Source organism: Lathyrus oleraceus, chromosome 4 (genome assembly GCF_024323335.1).
Source record: "Lathyrus oleraceus cultivar Zhongwan6 chromosome 4, CAAS_Psat_ZW6_1.0, whole genome shotgun sequence".
NCBI lineage: Eukaryota > Viridiplantae > Streptophyta > Magnoliopsida > Fabales > Fabaceae > Lathyrus > Lathyrus oleraceus.
This window is the reverse complement of record NC_066582.1, coordinates 314,971,235-314,993,962: the sequence shown is the minus strand read 5'-3', so window position 1 is coordinate 314,993,962 and position 22,728 is coordinate 314,971,235.

Sequence of the window (22,728 nt, the reverse complement as noted above, 5' to 3'; positions counted from 1 at the left end):
AAAGCAAAACACATTGACCAAATATGAATGGAATCAACATCAATCAATGGTAAACAGAAGTGAGATGAAACTTAGAAGTCAAGAAAGAACAAAATTATTTTTGGTAATTTTTGGAATTAAAGTAATACTTAAAATAAAATGAATAAATAAAGGTCAAACTTCAAATTCAATTCAAATCAACTTGGAAAAGTCCAATTGGATCATCATAAGTCTCAGCATTTCACACACATTCGCGCCAGCTTTGATCCCCTACCTCTAACCCTCACATTGCAAAGGATAATACTGAGAAATTCACTTGAATTTAAGTTTGAATTTCCATTGTTTTGAAATTCAAATCTCCAAGGATCCACAACCTTTTGAGCATTCAATCCTTCTTCTGCAAGCATTTGGAGTGAATCAAGCACGAGCAAGAGCAAGATCATTTGAATCCAGACCTCAATTGAAGGTATTTTCCAGAAGTCCTACCAATGTAGGCAAGAAGATTAAGTTGCTTTGAGGCCAAATCGAAGAAACTCAGTTCATGTACCTCAAATTTCAACTCCATGTATCTCTCAATATACTTGGAGTTAGAGTGAATTGAGGCTAAATTCGAACTCAGTGCAATTTTTACTTTGAAATCATGTCATTGTTTTTAATTTGGGTGATGGTTGAAGGTGGACCCGTCTGGTGAGGTCCACCGGAGAAGAAGACCGGAGCTACAGCTCCGGCCGTGTGTTGGCACGTCTCCAACCATATGATCCATCTAATTTGTTTTAATCCCGAGCGTTCCTTTTGAATACCAACTGTGTGGCGCGCTGACTCAAGTGCACGGTGGAACGCTTGTTTTGATCCACTTGATCTGTCACCTCAATTAATGAGGGAGATCAAGTGGTCCACGTGTTTTCTGATATTTTAATTGCATTATTTTCAATAATTCATATTAAATTTAATATTGATCCAAAAAATATGGGACTTTCACCAAAATATTTCAAATATTTTTCTCTTTCATATTCTTAATTAAAATGATTTTTTGGATCATTATTAATATTTTTCATGAATTAATTGATTTTGCATTAATTTTAATTGTTTAAAAATATTTTTAAATGTCCAAAAATTATGATTTTTTTTCTCCAAGGTCCTTTGACCTTGTTTGACCTATGATAAATCTCATGGGCATTTCTTTGGTGTTTTGATGAGATTTTAGGAATTGGACAAACCATATTTAATTTAAATACACCATTTTAGTTTTTTTTTTAATTTGAATAAATGTCAAATAAATTTGTTGACCAATTGTGATGACTTATTTGAGTTTGCTTATTGTTGTTGGGCCTTGGTCAAGGTTGATTTGACTTTGTCAAATTAATATCATTGGATTTAAAGGATTGATGGAATGTACATTCCATCTTCCAAAACGAATGGATGATATTCATTTGGTAAAATTCCTCCCTTGACCAATTTGTGTTTTGATCCATTCCCCTCCCACTTCATCTTATTCCCTTTCTTCATTCATTCATTCCATTTGGCCTATGATATCTCAAAATCCTAAGGCTAGTTGATTGAAAAATTGACATGAGTATGGATGAGATTAGGCCTCCCCTTTTGCATATTCTTTTTTGTGTGTGGTATGTTTCATGAGCATAGTCCATTATACTATGTCTCTAACATTCGTTAACACCAAAACTCTATTGCCCGACCTCAAATAGTTGTGACTTCTACATAAGTCTAATTACGATTGCTTAACATAGCGCTAAATTTGTGACATAAAAGGCATAAGCATTCTAGTTAGTGAGATTGTAGGTTTCCCCTCTTTCATGGTATTGTGTGGAAACTTGGATTTTTTTCCTTCCTTTGTAAGATGTATTAGTTCAAGGATTCATGCTTGTGATAAGTGGGTTGAGTGTTCTCCAAAGAATGACTTCAAATAAAAAGCAAAAGCAAAACAATACTAACTTCTAACCTATTAACTACTAACTTTTAACTTTAAGTCATTTACTTTAATGCCATTTAATTATAGTTTTTTTATTCATTTTAGCCATTGTTCATATCATTCTAATTGTTTATGTTAATGCAGTTTTCACTTTGTCCACTTGGACCAAATTATGTGATATATCTTGTTTGTGTATATTTTGTTCGCTTTTGTGGTCTTTGACCATTAATGTACATAATAAAAACAAAAAACCCTAAAAACGTTTGTGTGGTCTGTTGGATTGGTCTTGGACAAATGGACTTAGAACTTAGGCAACAATCCTATGCTAAAGGACTTGTCCAATGCCAACTTGTTGAAGAACCAAGTACTGGCAATTTGAAACTTCATCTGATGCATCATTCAAGATCTCTCTAAGTTCATCTACAACATGATCATTGTGAAGTTGTTATTTTGAACCCGTGACTTATGGAATACATCTGTTACATGGGCTACTTTGAGGAAGATCATGGAATGGATAAGCTTGGATGTGGCCATCTTTATTTGATGCCTTGCTCTTCAAGATATTATAATTGTGCATTTGTGTGTTGCTTGATTCTAAAAGTCCAAGGGAATTCTGGGTTTCAATTGACATTCTTGTATATTGGATTGCTACCCATTTGGTCAGATCTTTTCAACTCTAATATTTTAATTTTGTACATAGGATAGTCTCTTCGTCTTCTCCCCATTTCTTTAATTTCAAAAATCTCTCCCTCCATTTTTCAAAATCTTCTTTGTGTGAACTATTTTTATTCTAAACTTTGACCACTTTGCAAAAAGATATAAACTTTGGCCTTATGCCATTGCATTTTCAAACTTCTTTTCTTTAATCAAAACTTGCAAATAAACTTAATTATACTTGACTTAAACTTTCAAAAAGAAAATAAAGAAATAACCCATTTAGACCATTTTTAGGCCTTTGTTCTTTTCAAACTTAATTTTTGTTAAAAGCAATGCATCCACTTTGAAATTTTTATTACGAACTACGAGGTTTGGATCCCTCATTTTTATGTTTGTACGTAGGCACAAGACCGAAGTTCTTGTCAAACACAAAAATATAATTAATGAATTCTTTTCTCATCCCCCCATTCTATTTGTTTGTAAACATCACTTTATACCAAGTACATATGCACACAAAAAGGGCTCCCTAGGAGTACCTAGGACACTTTGGGTGCTAACACCTTCCCTCTGTGTAACCAACCCCCTTACCTGTAATCTCTGGCATTTTATTAGTTTTGATTTGAAAACTTCTTACTTTTTGGGTTTTGTTCGTACTTTTTCCCTTTTCCCTTGGAAATAATAAAAGCGCGATGGCGACTCTTGTTATTTGATCTCTAGCTTATCCATAACTTGATGATCATGAATTTACCGCTACAGTACCCCACTTTGCATATTCTTTTTGTGTGTCATATGCTTCATGAGCATAGTCCATTATACTATGTCTCTAACATGCATTAACACCAAAATTTTATGGCCCGACCTCAAATAGTTGTGACTTCTACATAAGTCCAATTACGATTGCTTAACTTAGCGCTAAATTTTGACACAAAAAGCATAGCATTCTAGTTAGTGAGATTATAAGTCTCCCCTCTTTCATGGTATTATGTGGAAACTTGGCCTTTTTTCCTTCCTTTGGAAGATGTCTTGGTTCAAGGATCCATGCTTGTGATAAGTGGGTTGAGTGTTCTCCAAAGAATGACTTAAACAAAAGCAAAGCAAAAGCAATACTAACTTCTAATTCACTAACCACTAACATTTAATTTCAAGTCATTTACTTTTAACGCACTTTAATTCTTAAGTCTTATTCATTTGCCATTATTCATACCATTCAAGTTGTTTACTTTAATGTCATTTTCACTTTGTCCATTTGGATCATATTTTCTGATATTCTTGTGGTTGTATATACTTGTTTGATTGTGTGGTCTTTTGACCTTAATGTACATAATAAGAACAAAAAACCTAAAAATCATCTTGTGTGGACTGTTGGTTTGATCTAAGACTATTGGACTTAGAATTTAGGCAACACTCTGTATGCAAAAGGACTTGGCCAATGCCAACATTCATGTAACCAAGTGCTTGTGAAAAGAACATTCATCTGATACAACTTTGAAGATCCATTTGAGTTCATCTGCAACATGATCATTGTGAAGCTGTTTCTTTGAACCTGTGACTTATGTCATCTTTGAAGTTATCTGACACATGGGCAAATTTTTAAGAAGATCATGAAGTTGCTAAGCTTGGATGTGACTGTCTTTATTTGATGCCTTGCTCTTCAACTTTCTATTTTGGGTATTGTTTATTGCTTGATTCTAAAGTCCAAGCGAACGTTGGGTTTCTATATGACATTCTTGTCTATTGGATTGCAGCCTATTAGTCAGATCTTTTAACCTCTCAACTTTTAAATTTTTGCTTAGGATTAGTCTCTTCATCTCCTCCCCACTTCTTTAATTACAAAATCTCTCCCTCCTTTGAAAATTTTCTTTGCTTGTGTTTGTTGTTTTCTAAACTTTGACCATATTGCAAACTAGAAACTTTGGCCTTATGCCATTGCATTTTCAAACACCTTTTCTTAATCAAACTTGTAAATAAACTTAACTATACTTGACTTAAAATTTCAAAAGCCAAAAATAACTAACACTCATTCAAATCATTTTAGGCCTTTTGTGCCTTTTTTAAACTTAAAATTTTGTTAAAAGCAATACACTCACTTTGAAATTGATACCACAGACTACGAGGTTTTGATCCCTCGTTTTATGTTGCTACGTAGGCACAAGTCCGAAGGTCTTTTCAAACACAAAAATATAATTAATGAATTGTTTTCTCATCCCCACACTCTTTTTTATTTGCAAACATCATTTGCACAAGAACACATATGCACACAAGAAAGGGCTCCCTAAGAGTACCTAGGACACTTTGGGTGCTAACACCTTCCCTCTGTGTAACCAAATCCCTTACCTGTAATCTCTGACATTTTATTAGTTTTGATTTGAAAACTTCTTATCTTTGGGTTTTGTTTGTACTTTTCCCTTTTCCCTTGGAAACAATAAAAGCGAGGTGGCGACTCTGGTTTTATTGACGTTAAGTTTATCCATAGCTTAATGGTCATGAATTTACCGCCACACTCATCCAAATAATACATAAGAAAACTAAGATAAAGAATCCAAAATGTTCCTATTTCAATTATGTAGGAAAACAACAACAACAAAACCTTGATCTCTCTTCACCCTTTTGTCGCTACTGAGGCAATGGAACTGGGACTACGAAAAAAGGATGCCTCATTGATCGAAGAGAATGAGAGAAGGAAAAGTAGAAGAGTCACCACTAAATTTTATTTCGATTCCTCTATGGGATAAGAGAAGAGAAATAGTCGATAAAACCCTCGAAAAGAAAAGGTGCACACCGGTAGTGCAAGGATAAAGAATTGGTCTCGCAACCAAGATTTGGGTAACGCAAGGGAAATGTATTAACACCCCTCACGTCCATGGTACTCCATGGGAACCATTTGGGTTGTTTACGTATGTGGGTATTTATAACGTTTATTATTTTATTTTCTAAAACGTGTAAAAATGATTGGACTCTAGGGTTTTTGGTTATTGTGCTCGCCATGGATTGTGGCTCTTGTGCCTACGTATCATTCATCATGCGATGAGGAATCAGAGCTCCGTAGTTTGGAGTAGAAAATGTTTGTGTGTTGGTTGATTTTACCTTTAAGAAAAGGGTTTTCGGGATGGTTCCCTAAGGAAAAAAAATGAGGTTTGATGGGTTGAATTGATTTTTCCTTGAATAAGGGTTTATGAAAAGAATGTTTATAGTTAGATTGCACTAAAGTCTATGGACGGAGGTAAATATTCTAGACAACTAGCCAAGCGGCTTGCGTCCAAAATAATCATAGTAAGGGTAGGAAAGCTCCATTCTTACTCACTCTCCACCACTTAAGGCTCATGGCTCACAATACTAATCGTAATTTTATTGTATTTTGAATTTGATTATGAAAATGCCACTTGACGTTGGATCAAGAGTTTGTTTATTTGTTTATGAAATTGGGCAGTGCAACAGGTATGCTAAGTAACCAACAAGAAAGTAAAGGGTCTCATTGTATGGTAACCCAAGAGAAAGCCTTGTGAGTTCCAAAGTGACCTAAGCTAACAAAGGATAATGGTCTTACAAACATGTCCCCCTATGATGGTGTCATGATTCCATTCTTACAACCGGTATGCAAGTTACAGATGAATCCCAAAGCTAACAGAGTATCACAAAGATAAGGGCAAGGTCCTCCAAGAAAAGGTACTAAGATGAAATCCTCCAAGTCCAAGTTGAGTATATGTGGAATGAATCTTTTTGGTGTTATCATTTTATCATGTTTTTTTGTTTTTTTATATTGTATGATAATAATAAAGATAATATTATAGTAATAAACATGCATGATGAGTTTATACAATGAGTATGATGATGATGAGTACTTGAATGTAAATTACATAGTAACAACATAAAAGTAATTATAAAAATAACAATGATAAAGTCATAATAACAATGGTTAGTGGTAATCAAAGTTAGTAAAGTTTAAGTGAACTTAGTATTATTTACAAGTTCAACACTTGAGGATTATCTATCCTTAGGTCAAAAGATTCAAAATATGGCGCATCAGAGGATAACTTATCACTGATGAAAAGTATTGAAGATGATTAAATGATCAACTTACAATAGGTTTGAAATAATGAAAGTTATGCAAACCTCAAGTCCGTCTATCAATGGCTTGATAAAAGGAAGATTGTACAAACTCAACGGTTAAAGGTTAATGTTTTGATTACATGATTAATTTTGACAACTTATAAATACCAATACACAATATGCATAAAATAGTAAAGGGTTAGTGTACAATATAGACAAGTTAGCATAAACGTTATTGGGTTAGTATAAGCAAAAGTAATAACACGAATTAGATGAAACCAATAAGTTAGTATATGCATAAATAAGGCTTCATCTATATGTCAAATAACCTAAGTTGGTTGATGTAGGCGAAAACTATCCATGCTGCAAAGTACCATGAATGAACTCTTGATCATTCATTAGTAGGTTTGAAACATGAAAGGTTCAACAAACCCTAAACAATTCAATATCATTACAAACATAGACTTCATTAGCCACTAGGTTGAAGACCTCATAAGTTAATGGAAAATTGCTCAAATGACATAAAACAAGGCATAAATAAATTGTAGAGACAAAAATAACAAGGGTCTCTATTGTAAATATTTTTAGAACAATAAAAACAAGTGATAAAACAAGAGTTAAAATGGAGGGCGCACGCTAAAGGACCAACCAGGACACGACAACATTAACATTTGAATTTGAAAACACGTGCGAGGCAACGAACTCAGAGTCATCTTTAACCTCCAACCTTCGAAAATCTAAACTTCCAAAAATTTGTTTTTAATCATATTTAAACATGGAGTCATCTTACATAATCATAAACAAATAAACCTTTACACTCATGAGACATTAATTGGCTCTGAGTATGAAGTATTTTGTCAAGAAATAAGTTGACCTAAATTAAAATTAAAATTATGGATATTGGTTAATTAGAACTCATAGCATGGGGTTAATTATCAGTGAGTGATTTCGAGTTGAATGGTAGCTTGTTTGAGTGGATGGATGAGTGGAACTACCTGATCGGAATCGCTTTCAGAGTGGGGCTCCGATGACTTGGTGCAGCTCAGGTAAGGTGTTCGGAAGGTAGGTTAGGACTTGGAGAAGTTTGAGTGATGTTCAAGGATGGATTCTAGGTGGTTATTTGGAAATGAAGTGCTTTAAATCTCAAAAATGGTAACTCTATTTTCAATGGCTCATTTCGGGTTTGCAATAAGGTGTTTTTTGCTTTTGAGGATTTTGAAATGAATGGAACACCTTCCCTTATTTATAGGGAAGGTGATGGAGTGGTTTGAAGGGAGAATGGAGAGGGTTTTCTTTAAAAAGGGTGGAGCTTGAAAATATGCATAAAGTTGAACTTGGGGAGACATGGAATAGTACAATCTGACCTTGCTTGCACACTAGACCAGTTGGTTTTGGTTCTTAACATCAATTAGGGATAAATAAAGGCTTTGATATGACCTGCTGTACATCTGAACTTTGGCCATTTTTGGAAAATTTTCACTTTTCACATGGCATCGGGTTTGGAAACTTGAGAGGTTTTCATCCAAGTTGACTTCCATTCTTGTCCTGATGTGCTTGGAAATGTGTTTAGGGTCAAATGGGACCAGAACAAAGTGTTTTGTGGACTTGGTGTATCATATTGCAAAATCTGACTAACTTAGTCTGGTTTGTGCATCACAATGATCTTCAATCTTTGAACCAAGGCCAAATGGAATTGTCTCGTACGTTTTGTATGAAACTTGTGCCAAATGTTCCTTGCCATGTCCTTTATTAGATGCAAAAAGAACCAGGTCAAAAGTAGTCGTGGTTCGGAAATGGAAATATGGTAAAGTAATGGTCTTGGTCATGTTTTAGGGCATGGTACACATGTTGGACCAACTTGGCCAATGCAAAAACTGAGGTCCTTGCTTAATGAAATAGATCTCGGACCTTGAAACAAAGTTAGAGAGGAACTTAATTAGGAAATTTGGATCAAATAAGATCTTGAAAATCTTGTAAGATGAGAAAGTTATGGACTTTAGAACTGGCCATAAGCCACTCTTACTAAAATGTGACCAACCAACATGACCTAAAAATGTGACTTTATGATTTCTTGATTTTCAAGGCATAATGGTGGATGTTTTAAGCTCATATTATCATATGATGATGTAAAATAAGGCTTGGATCTTTGTGGGGTGATGTTAGGTCATGTCAATGGATGAACCAAAGTATTGAAAATGATGAATCAAGACCGAAACAAAGACATTGTCCCATGGTGATATGGATGTTTATTTGATGGAAAAATGGTTGCAGATGACTTGAATTGAAGGTTAATTATGTGTTAAATGATGGGATGGTCAAATGGGTTCAAGTAAAAAATCAAGAGATTGCACAAACTAGGGTTTCTTTGGCTATAAATTTCATTAAGAGTCATCACCAGTCAAATTAGGGTTTTGAGGTGTAAGGGATGTATTGAGGTGATTCAAAGAGTTGTGGCATGAACAATTTTTAGATATTAGGGGTCTTCAATGATTTGGTCAAATCACAAAGTGAATCATGACTTATATAAGCCATTGAAGGTCAAGAGCAAGGGTTTAGGTCATTGGGTGACCAGATGAATCTTGATGTTCCTTCAACAGGGACTCACCATCCAATTAGGTTTTGGAGAGTGAGTGAGATGTCTTGAATGATCATACATGCTTGTTTGATGCTTGAGGATAGAGATTAAGGTTTAGATGTTATGGGCACACCTCAACATGGCCAGAGGGTCTTGAGGCTTCATAGATGAATCCCATGCCTTGGGTTTGTGGATTATTGAGAGTCATTAAGTATAAATGAATATGAGATGATATGTATAAGATGCATGCTCATGGATTAAGATTCAGGAAGATGATGTGGAGGTAGAGTAAATTTGAGGGTATGACACATATCTCTCACTTTTCAGCAACAAATTGAATGACAATTCCAATATCAGTACAATTTCAACAATACAACAACAACCATCACCAAAATTAGAGAGTACAAAGATGAACATTTTAAGAACTAAACAAGAACTCAAATATATTTCGTTGGGGTGAGTCAAACGAAACGCAAAGGACCGAAACTACCTTCGTGAACCCGTGTTGGAGTAAAATCATGGGTGGAGCATGATCTCTAGTGATTTAGTGCTCTCGATGTTGGGGATGATGACGTTGCTATGTGGCGAGACCTAAGGTGTGGTTGTGGTATCTAACTCCGTCAACAACATTTTTTTTCTTTTCAACTGAGAGAGATTCAGTTTCTCTTATTTTTTATTCGTCTTCCGTTTATTCTCTATGGATCTCTTTTGAGAGAGATAAGACACGTTTGAGGGTTGCTGGTGTTGGCAAGTTTGGATCGGCGATGGATGGTTTGTCGTGTTTCTCATAATAGTTGTAATTGTGAGGGGAGGAGGATGAGGTTGAAGATGACACATGGTAGTGGCGGTGGTTTAGCGTGTGCGTGAAGCAGGTTGCAGTGATTGTTATGTATGAAGGTTTATTGTAGGTTGAAGTGAGTTGGAAGGAAAAGTCTGGTATGTTCTACGTAATGGATGGGTGTCGAAGGCGGAAAGAGGGAGATTGAAATTTTTTGTCGATGGTGAAAAAGGAAATGAAGTAGGAAGGTTGAGTGATAGTGGTTAGTGTGAATGATGGAGATGGAGGGAATAATGTGGGTTGTGCATGGTGGATTCCTTTTAGAAGTCAAAGAGAAAGATATTACGTGGTATGGATGATGACGAGAAAGGTCGTGGAGGGAGTATAAGTGATGTTGCTGATAGTTTTTAGAAATTCTGGAAAACTGAAGGGTCCAAGTTTTTTTAGAGATAAGAGTTAGGGTCCCTCCAATTTGAAGAGACATGGCTATATTTTATTCAAGAAGATGGTCCTAGAATGTATACACCTATTTCAAGACTCTCATTCCCTCTCTTTCATCACATGGTTGTTTTTTTAAAATTTTGAAAAGAAAATATCTCCCCCGTTATAGTTGGCCACGTGGGAGCCTTCTAGCAAGACAAATTTTCAAATACCTCCTATGAAGAGCTGCCACACACCCTCCATTGAGAAAGAAGGGAAATAACAGTTCTCATGTAGCTATTTTTCAAAGGCATATCACATTTGGGATATTAGTAGAATAAAAAAAGTTTTTTTCATTTGGGAGACGTGTCACATTAAGAGTGGAGAGTTCTCTTTGGATACTCTCATTTTTATTATTTTGATTAGATGATGAAAATGCACATGGATTGCAAATATAAACCATTGATCAATTGGATCGAATGGTCAAGATGAAAGCAAATAGATAAAACTAATTTAAAATGACAAAAATGTTTCTTCTAGATGCTTTAATCGACTAAAAACAAATTAAATTAATTAAAGCAAATAAAATTTACACCTTTAAAAATAACCACAATAAAATAAAAATGATGACATGAATAATTCTATTTAATTTTTGTGAATCTTTTGACAAAAGAATGAAAATAAACGGATTTAAAATAAATAACAATATGGCGCAAAATTTCCCAAAAAATTGAACTAAATTGACCAAAATGATCAAAGTGAAATAAACTTCTCGGAAACGTATAACTTTTGGTCAAATTTTGAAATAAAAGGTTCAGACTATTCAAATTTCAACTTAAAAAGTATCTGAAAAAATAAAACGAGCACGCCAGGTTGAACTATGTGAACCGTAGATTAATAAAACTAATGTATGCAAGCTCGAGTTAGAAATGTTTCACCCACTAATTTCACATACGTTTGAGAATCAGTTTATCGGTTTTTTTATAAATTTAAAAAATTATTTTGGCTAATATTTTGGACATTATATGATATAAAATGCATGTTATGCTATGAAGATGATGCAAAATGCTATGATGAATGTATCGATCCGATGAATGAGGGGAAAATTGGGGTATGATAGTTACCCCTATTTAAGTATCTTCGACCAGAGTATATGAATAAAGTTAATCTTCATATGATCGCGGTGGGAGATAATTAAATACTAGGGGACCCGAATTTTGTCCATTGATGAAATAATATGATATGTTATGAATGAATGAAGGACCCTTTTTTGTTTGATTTGTTATGAATATGCTGTGATACGAGATGAACCCTAACATTAGGTTTTATGATGGATGATAAGACTTGTGGGGAATGATGAAAATATGGTATTGGGATCCACAAGAAATAGACAAGGAGGAATGTGTGAAGACTCACTGGGGATGATAAATTGTTGGGTAAAAGACAACGGGGAATTGCGCGGGGGTTCTAGAAGTGCATCGGAATAAAAATGACAAGTATGGAAATTCATCAGAGCGTAAAAGAAATGAATTATGGAAATGTAACAAAATTACAAGGGATATCTGGAAATACATCAAGTGGTGCAATAAAAGATTCTACAAATGCCTCAGAAATACAAGAGAATATTTGGAAAAATAACTAATAACAAAGCTCAATTTCGAAATATATTAGAGAGAGACAGATTGGGTAATACATCGGCTAAATGAAACAGAATCTGGAAATACATTAGAATGATAACAAAATATCTGGACAAACCTCATATAACAAGAATCAATATGGAAATACTTCAAAGAGATAAACACATCTGGTAATTCATCGGGTAAATTCAAAGTATATTTTATCAACAGGTTCATACGTGACCTGACACTTTAGAATACATCTGAGAGTTTTGGAGATTTCGTAGAAAACAACATTCAATATGGAAATGCATCAGAGAGATAAAGGAATATCTTGAAATACATCAAACAACACGACTAAATCTGGGAATACATCAGAGAGACAAACCCATCTAATAATACATCGGGGAAGTTCAAGGTATGTTTTATCAACAGGTTCAGACATGACCTGACACTTTATAATACATATGATAATTCTGGAGATTCCTGATAAAACAAAATTCAATTTGGAAATACATCAGAGAGACAAAGGAATATCTGGAAATACATCAGACAACAAGACTCAATCTGGGAATACATCAGAGAAACAAACCCATCACGTAATACATCGGGGAAGTTCAAGGTATGTTTTATCAACAGGTTCAGACATGACCTGGAACTTTAGAATACATCTGACAGTTCTTTAGATTTCTCACAATCAATTCATCTGATCAAATATTTTGGATATTCCTAACAGGCAATTTATCTAAAACAAAATTAAATGGGAGTCTTCTTATAAGTAAATCATCCATGCAAAAGGCTACAATGATTCTTTACAATGAAATCAATCAATACCAATATCATTGGAGTTTTATAACACAAAAAACTTCCAAGCTTTTGGGAATTCCTTAAAATGATGAGTCATACATGACTTTCTAGGAACCATCAGGAAAAACATGGTAATTAAACTCTCTCTATATGTGCCAACAACAATTGGACTTAAACTATAAGAAATGGATTACAACCAACCTCCAATGGATTAGTACTTGCTACAACTGGACTTTAAATGATATTGGCAACAACCAAACTTCATGTACCAATTACAATTGGATTTGCAAATAAAGTGCCAGTCTTAACTGGAATTTTAGAGAAATCCAACAACAATTGGACTTTAAGAACAAAGTGCTAGTTACTACCCGACTTTAGGTAAGCACCAACAAAAATTGGACTTACAACCAGCTCCAGCAACCGCTAGACTTTACCTTAGGCATCATTAAAAATATATACCGGTTTCAAATGGAGTTTTCCTGCTAAAACCGAACTATGGTTTAAGGGAACCAGGCAAAATTGGACTTTGGAGGTCAAGGGGGATCAACCAAAGACATAGGGGTTAATGAAAATTGAGTGTGAATTAAACTTTGGCTATGCATGATTTTAATTTGTATTTATGCATGATATATGAATGATCATGATATCCAAATGCTGACGCTAGATCGAAGCGACCTAATTAATGCATGGGAATGATTTATGCAATAACTTAAAGGTTTACAAAATTCCCCTGTGGTGGATAACAGATGTAAATTTCTTTTGCCTCAAAGCTTCTTTGCCAAACGTAAAAGGTTAATTAATGGGATGCTAACATGATTTCCTAGCACTTGTCTTGAACTCAACAGTTGTTGACGTATGCTACAGTTTTCTTGAGAAGCTTGAAGGCATGAAGAGGACTTGCCCATCTATGGCTCATCATGCCCCAGTATGTTAGGTTTTGAAAAAGTATCACCTTAGTAGGAACTTTGGAAATTACTCGTCATAACCATAAGGTAGCTTGCCCCAATGTTTGAGTATTGTCATGGTCTTCCCCTGACTGACCAGTTCTTGGAATGGTAGGGTTCTGATTGACCACACTTTGGAGAGATGGAGTCATTGAGCTCTTTATGGTGGATCGTCCTAGTCTGAGTCTTGAATATTTTCCCTTGACTATCCGAATCTTGGGGTGATTGTCTTGGATTGACCAAAGCTCAAAGTGATATTCCCCTGACTGGACCTCTTTCACCTGATCAAGTTCTTTAACTGAATATGCATTTGTTAGAATTTCCTTTGATACGAAATGCTTACTTGTAGTTAAAATTGTTCATTCAAAAATGTTAATCTTAATGTAGTGTAAATGCAACTTTTGAAGTCATTATTGAAATGGTGGTGATATACAGTGAACGGGTCATTGATTATAACACGATGTCGATCTAGCCATTCATAGCGTACAAGATGGTGTGATCAATTCGAATGATAAATAAAGAACTTTTGGAGTCAGGTTAACATAACCCTGCTGTAATATTCTTTCAAAATGAACCTTATGCCAATTAGGTGTTTTAAGGGTTGTAACGTAGCTTGGTTCACGATTTTTTTTAAACAAAGGATATAAGGCTCGAAATTTAATTTTTACTCACCCCTTCTTCTTGATGATCTCCAGTTCCTACATTTAGTTAATTCGATATACGTGTTCTACTTCTAAGAGGGTTCAAAGGTGTAAGAGTGACGATGAGGATTCAAGATGAGATTTCTTTAAATGGCAGTTGTAAGACCCTAATTTTGACCCTATGATCCCTCATGGCATCATGTCATTGCTCATTGGATTGCCTCAAGGATCATAGCATGTGTGGCTCCTTTACCCTAGGGGTGGGACTTGTGTGAGTGGTTTAAGACCACCAAGCATGTTTGAATTGTATATTATTAGTCTTCTTATTTTTTTACTAACCAAAAGCACAAAAATATGTCACTAACTCTTTTTGTTTTGAAGCTCAAGTGATCATGTGCTCCCATGCTCCTAGAAGGCTTCTAAGCTCAATGAAGTGGCTAGATGAAGATTAAAGAAAGCATGAAAATGGTCCAAAAATTCCTAATCATCAGATATGTCTGCCAAATATCTCAATTTGGCAATTTGATCAAGATAACCCAAAGGGCTTGAGGATTGTTTCCCAAGGAAACCCTAATTCAACTGTGCATTGACTGTGCCTTGCTCATGATGCAACCTCAACCTATGGTCAAATTAAATCAAGGGAAGTTATTTAATTCACTATTTTAGTCATATATGAGCCTATGTGAGTATCCTCAATCATTCATTCATCAAGATTTGAAGTTTGGCCTTGAGAAGTTGACCAGTCAAGTCATCTGACTAAACTAAGGATCACTGAGATACAACATTTGATGTGTTTGTCAAATTAAGATGAACCCAAGATAAAACGTGTTCTTAAGAACCATATGAACAAATTTCATGTTCATCAAAAATCCATTTGAAACTTGGAAGGTCATCATTCACTTCAAAACATTATAGATCATTTTGATTGAAACCCTAATTTTGGGCCAACTTCCCAAGGACCTAACTTCTTTATTTTTTATGATTTTGAGGTGATACCAATTGCATTGGAAATATTATGTTGTATAATTCAATTTTTATGTTGGACGAAATTTCATAATCCTAAAATAAACACATGTGTTAATACAAAACATTATAGGTCACTTTGGACCAAAACCATTGAATTTGAAAAATGTCCAACTTCAAGTGCCCATATCTTTCTCATGAGAAATCCAAATTATGCAAAATTTGAGTCTAAATTTATCACCTTGAAAAGATATACAACTTTTACGTTGGAGGTTTTTCCACTTGAGGCTTGCATCATTTAAATAGAAGGGCTTGAAGTTGCATACTTTTAGCAAAAAATTTCAAAGGGAACCTAAACATGTTTTGTACCCCAAACTTCAAAGCCAGTTTTCATAAATTTCCAAACTCCAAATGAATTTTTTCCAAACATGACTTTTGTTCCTCATGTCAAGATCTTTCCAACCACTACTCCAAATGAATTTTTTCCAAACATGACTTTTGTTTATGACCATTTGTGCAATTCACTTCATAACCTGATGTACAAGCTAATACCAAGCCAGTTGCACGTCCAACTCATTTCTAATTGATCTCAGCTTGTATTTCCATTTACTTTTGGGCGTCCCATGCGCCTGTACAGGCCCATGCATAGAGGATCCAAAATTCATGCACACGAGCAAATCACCTCATTGCATCAAGCTCAACAATAAATAAAAGGTCTTCCTCAATCAAAAACCAACCTGAAGGAGATATGAAACTCTGATGGATTGAAACCTCACCCTCACTCAAAGGAATTTCAGTTTTCATTTCTCAATTTCAAGCCTGAATTTCAACATCCTTAGTTGATCTTCAAGTCTTAATTCCTTAGCCTTGCATCATCATCACATCTCCAGATCAAATTTGGATCAAAAGCTTGGAGAGATCGTGTTGTTCAAAGTTCTGTTTCAGAGGTATATCACCAAACTATTTTGATCTGGATCTTGCTATACAATGTGAATTGCTTGAGTTTGAACTGTTTTCTGAAGTCCTCGAGCAAGAGGCAGGCCAGTGGTGGTTTTAATTTCATGAATCATGACATTTCAGATCAAACACCATGATCTTCAACCTCTGGTTTCTCTCTAAATAGAAACATTGAGGAAGATCCAAGGTTACAGTGGTGATGTACATCACCCTAGCTTCATTTTGATACCATTGTTTTTCATTTTCATTAACTTTTGAAAATCTGCGCGTGGTGGCAAGAACCAGTTGACTGGCCGGAGAAGATGGTGGTTTCCCCCACCATCCCCATGTGGATGCTTCAGGTCCCTTAGATTTGGCTAAAATGTTATAATCGTGGCCATTGATTTGTTTGACTTGTTTTAATTCCAAATGTTATGCGCTTGACTTGAGAACATGGTATGACCGCGCCTCTGGATCGTGTGATGATGCCACGTCAATAATGAGACGGATCCAATGGCAGCACATTTTTGCTATTTTCTATTTTCTGTTTTATTTTCTTTTAATTCCTTTTATTTTCAAAAATTCATAAATATTTTATTTGAAGTCACAAATATATGAGACCAATGGCAAAAGAATTCTTGAAAATTTTAATTTCATATTTTGATTTTTAATTATTTTTGTGACTTCATTTAATATTTTTGTGAATTATTTGTTTTTTATTAGTTTTTAATTCATTTTATATACATTTTGATATCTGAAAAAACCAAAAAATATTTTCTTAACACATATGGATCATGATAAGTCAATGAAAAATAGTCTCATCAATTTATTAATTGATTTGAGATTTATTTGTGATTTTAATTCATATTGTGTTATTTTTATTATTTTTAATTGATTTAAAATAGTTTTTGATTTCAAAAATTGTTGAAAAATTTTGTCAAACCTTGTTTGACCATGTTAGACCTATGAGAATTTAATTGGACTTGTTGAAGTTATTTTGAATTGAATTTGAGGTTTGACCATATTTTGTCCATTTTAATTTTGCATTTATTTTAATTCCAAAAATACCAAAAAAATATATTTGACTTGTTGACTTCCAATCTTCATTTCTCTTCTGTTTACCATTGGTTGATGATGATTTGATTCACATTAGACCATTTGTGTTTGACACTTTATTTCTTTGTTCATTTCATTTCATCTTCGTCTTATTTCGTTTATTTTGGCCAATGAGTTAATGTCTTATGGTTGGTCTTGACATATGAGAGGTTTAACCTTCTTTGATCCAAATAACACTCAACTTGATTCATGATGAAGTGAGTTGCTTTGTGTCCAAGATAGGTTGCTTCTTGGTCAAGCAAAAAACCTAAAGTCCATACAAGGCTTTCCTTTTTTCTTTTGCCATGGCAAGTTGTATTGACCGTCCTCAGATAGGTGTGGCTACTACATTAGTCCACTTACGATTTCTTAACATTGCGCGAAATTGTCTTATAACGCACTAACATAACTACTAACTACTAACTTTAATTCAAGCATTTAATTTCTTGCAATTTACTTTAATGCAATTTACTTTCTTGCTCATTTATTCATATTGCTTTTCCCTTTGCTCACTTGAGCACATATTTTATGTTTATGTCATTTTCCTTTTGCTCATTTTAGCTCATTATTGTATATAAATATATTGTTGCCTTGTTTTTGTTTTGTCTTTGTTTGTGTGAACCCAATGCAAAAAGGAGAAAGGACTTAGAATTAGAACCTTACCTATGCTTAAAGGAGTTCAAGAGCAACTATGCCTCATGCCTTTAGAATGCTAAGTTTGTTGAAGAGCAACTAGGCCTCATGCCTTTAGAATGCTAAATCTCAAAGTTGACTTCAAAGGACCCCTAATCTAAACTCATTCTTTGTCCATTCCCCTTATTGCTCTTGTGTGATAGGGATCCCATCTTGAGATAGTAAGGAGGACCATTGTCATGAGTAACCAAGTTAAGAGAGACAAGCCAAATGGAGACCCTAGGAGCTTGCATCCAAATATTGTGCGATTGCTTGTATTTGCTAAGTCCAAAGGAAAGAAGCATCTTGAATAATCTTTAGGATTTTAAGAAAAGGAACTCTAAGGGTTTTATCTCTTCTTTTATCTTTGTATGTTTTAGGACTACCCCTTCTCTTCTTCTCTCCACTCTAACGCAAGCCAAACTCATTTTGTGCAAACATTGACTTTGTTTAAAATTAGAAACCTAGGCCTTATGCCTTTGACTTTTCAAAAAAAATTCATTAATACTCATTATGAATAAACCTTAATTCAACTTTGACCTCATTTTGTAAATACCTCTAACTTGTAAATACAACTCACTTCAAGTGACTTTTGTGGTTCCAATGGCCACCTTTGTTAAAACCTTTTTCATGAACATTAGCCATAGGTTTGAGTTATCATAGTTGTTGATGTAAATCTCACCTCATCCTTAGTGATTGGATTATAAGTCTTCCATGCTTATTATAGGGTTAACCCCTCACTAGCATGTTAAAGCCTTCCTCACATGGTGGATTGTTGGTTTAGGTTGAGTTTTCTCCCTTTGATAACAAAAGACCTTAAGGCTTTTGGTCAAATCAATTCACCAATCTTTGTGATTTTTACCCTGAACTACGAGGTTTTGATCCTACCCTTGTGATGGTACATAGGCAATGGGTTCGTCCATTCAAAACAACAATATTGTAAATATAATATATTCTTCTCTCATCTCTCTAATATTTTGCACATATTTTCACAAATACCAACCTACAACACACATTTGCAAAAAGGGTTCCCTTATAATACTAAGGCTGTTTTGGGTGTGTAAAACCTTCCCATTTCATAACCAACCCCCTTACCTAGATCTCTGACATTTTTATTAGTTTTTGATTTGATAAAACTTCTTACTTAGCTTTTGTTCGCTTTTTAGCCTTTCCTTTGGACAAATAAAAGTGTGGTGGCGACTCGAATTGTATGCTTACTTTTGGTTTAGTCAATAAATCATAAGGTAACGAATATCCCGCTACAGAAAAGTGGCGACTCTGCTGAGGATAGTGTACTCCCAGTGGGTTTAGCCTACTTTTTGCTTATATGTGTTGTATGTTCATATTTATTTGTGACATATTTTTGTGCGAATTTGGGATGACTATATTGTTTGTAATGTATGAATTGCTTGATATATCAATTGCTTGTATGCTTGGTGGATTCTTGTGAGATGAGTTCTATACCCGAACTCGAGTGCACTTATGATAGGAGAATGGCATAGTCTTGTTGACTTGTGTGGAGTTATTCCTTAACAAGTTGACTGGCAAGCCCATTCACTTGGTGGAGGTCTTGTTGGGATCAATAATGTCACACGAGTAGTCGTGGTTAGGCATTACTCTTTCCAATATAAACCTTAGAAGCCAAGGACCTTAGATACCTAGCCCATCTTGTCCTATTTTAGGACGTAGTGCGAAGATCGTTCAAGTGTAAGATTTGATACGATTGTTACGTGATACTACACTCATAAGAGTCTCTCTTGAGAATATTTTTGGAATACAAGTAGTCGTTTTATCCGATAATATCCGAAATATGAGATGATGACTATGGGAACCTCTTTTAGAACATGATTGTCAGGTTTAACCATAGTACACTCCCATTGGGTAGTTCTTAACCGAGACTCCATGTTCGTGAGTTACAACAATCCCTTGATTCGTGGTTGATTTGTTCTCGTATATCCTCGATATCAAGGGAACTTCGGTGTTGATAAGGTGTAAACCATAATCCACCAAAATGGATGATTGATATTGATGATGACTTAAGCCATCCCGCAACCTTTGTGTGGTGTGACTTGCTTGATCCTTGAGTGTGATTGTTGCATCCATGCATTCATGCATTCTTTCACATCCATATCATCAACAATGAAAATTTCAAGGAACTTAAGAGGTCTATTTGCGAATTTTCAGACATGGATAAGCAAAGAAGGAATACGAAGAAGTACAGTTTCAGACAATCTGACTTGAAAGAGTTAAGGAGTTTGACATCTTATGTATTAGAGCCTTTGGAGTTCAAAGCTCGCCATGGGAAGCTTCTGTCTATTCTTTCTACTCAGGTGGATGAAGGTCTGATGAGTGTGTTGGTGCAGTTCTATGATCCTCTATATCGATGCATGACTTTTTCTGGATTTCCAGCTCTTTCCTACACTTGAGGAGTATGCCTATCATGTGGGTATACCTATCTTGGATCAATTGTCGTTCAGTGGTTTGGAGAGGATTCCTTCTTCCCAATAGATTACTGATATGCTTCACATAGATGTATCTGATATTATTGCTCATATGAATACCAAAGGTGGAATTCAAGGTCTCCCATCTGATTTTCTCATTGCCCAAGCTACTTTGTTTAGCAAGGCCATGAGTGAGGACGCCTTTGAAGCCATATTAGTACTTCTCATTTATGGGCTAGTGTTATTCCCCAACATCGACAATTTTGTGGATGTGAATGCTATTAGGATTTTCTCTACTCTTAATCCCGTTCCGACTCTGTTGGGTGACGCTTATTTCTCTTTGCATATGAGGAATACGAAGGGTGGTGGGTCCGTTATGTGTTGTCTGTCTCTGTTGTACAAGTGGTTTATTTCACACTTGCCTCAGACGCTCGCCTTCAAGGAGAACAAGGGATGTCTACGGTGGTCCACGAGACTGATGCCTCTCACTAATGATGATATCTTTTGGTATAACCGTGTGTATAATGGCGTTCAGATTACCGACTCTTGTGGTGAGTTCTCCAATGTGCCTCTTCTTGGTACATGTGGTGGAATTAACTACAACCCTGTTTTGGCTCTCCGTCAGCTTGGGTTCCCCTTAAAGGATAAACCTAACAACGTTTTGTTGGAAGGTGTGTTCTTTCAAGAGGGTAAAGATCCCTAAAACTTGAAGGGCAGGATAGTTCACGCCTAGCACAAAGTTCATAGGAAGCGAAGGAAAGAGCCTGGTCCGAAGAATTATATTGCTTTGGAACCCTACACCGCATGGGTGAGGAAGAGAGCTCTTGAGTACCACATGCCTTATGATTATCCGAGACCTAGCCTTATGGTTATGGTTGGGCCTTCAACCCTCCCTAACCAAGCTGTGGAGGAGTTAAGAGATGAAGATCGGTCGCGTGCTTGGGTTCGTGAGCGAGAGGAACTTCTTCAGCAACTCAGAGATAAGGATGTAGTGATGGAATTTCTAGAGCATCAGGTTATTGATGAGCCTGACGATGTGGTTACTTCTCTTCTTCCTCAGTCATCCAGGTTTTGGAAGAGGAAGTATGATCGACTCGCCAAAGAGAAGGCTGATATGGAAGCAGCTTATGAGAGGGAGGTGAAGAGGCTTCGTGCAACTTATCTTCCGATCTCGAGAGCTTTGGACGATTGTTTCTAGAGCTCAATAGGATGCATTCTCCTTTTCTCTTGTATTGTATTTGGTTACCAAAACTGTACTACTTCATTGGTGTAAAAAATTTCCAAATATTATTGCTATGAGTATTCCATATATGTCTTAAAAGACTAATATTTCCAAAATATTTGCAAATAGATCTCTATAAAGTTCCTCTAATTAAAAACAAATCATATGCACAAACATTGCCTGCATCATATTGTCGCTCCCCGGATTTCCCGAATCCAAGTACAAACGCGAAAAAGAGTAGAGTCGCCAGCTATGTACTTTTATCCCAAGAGGAGGGAAAGGTAGTAATGCATAACCAAGAGGGAACGGATAAAACAAAGTCTCGAACCAAAGAAAACCGAGTAAGGGGGCCGGTTACGTGAAGGGAAGGTTATCGCACCCTTCATGTCTGTGGTACTCCACAGGATCCACGCTTGCTATTTATGTCTAAAGTGTATGTATAAAAAGTCCTATATGCGATGCGAAAGAGAGAAAATCAAAGTAGGGAAAAGAAAGAGTTATTGCTCGCACAGGCCCTACCCTGCTGCATATGTATCTCAAGAAGGATTGAGAATCATAGCACCGTAGCTCGACTAACCTATTTTTGTTTATTTTGTATTTTTTAGATGAACGGCGTTACTACGCAATCTACCGGATGCTCGACCTTTGGAGACTTACTCACCTGTAGTAGAAGGAGTTAACGTGTTCTTAGGAGAAGAAAAATCAATGAGTTTGTTTGTGTTTTAGGAATGCTCATGCAAAAAAGGAAGTCCTAGACGAAGGAACCGTGCTACCTTAATTGACATGCGAACGAGAGACTATACGAAGTCTGGCAATCCTATGGGGAGACGATCACGCCACACAAAAAAACATATAGCATAAAGTAAACACACCAACAAGGGGGTTCAAACATACATGGGTAGGGCTTCAGTCAAGAGGGGTCATATCAACCTCGACAAACAAGCCATGGAAAGGTAATCAAATGGGCTCTTAACCACTGACATTGAACGTCAGGGTGAGAAAATCAAA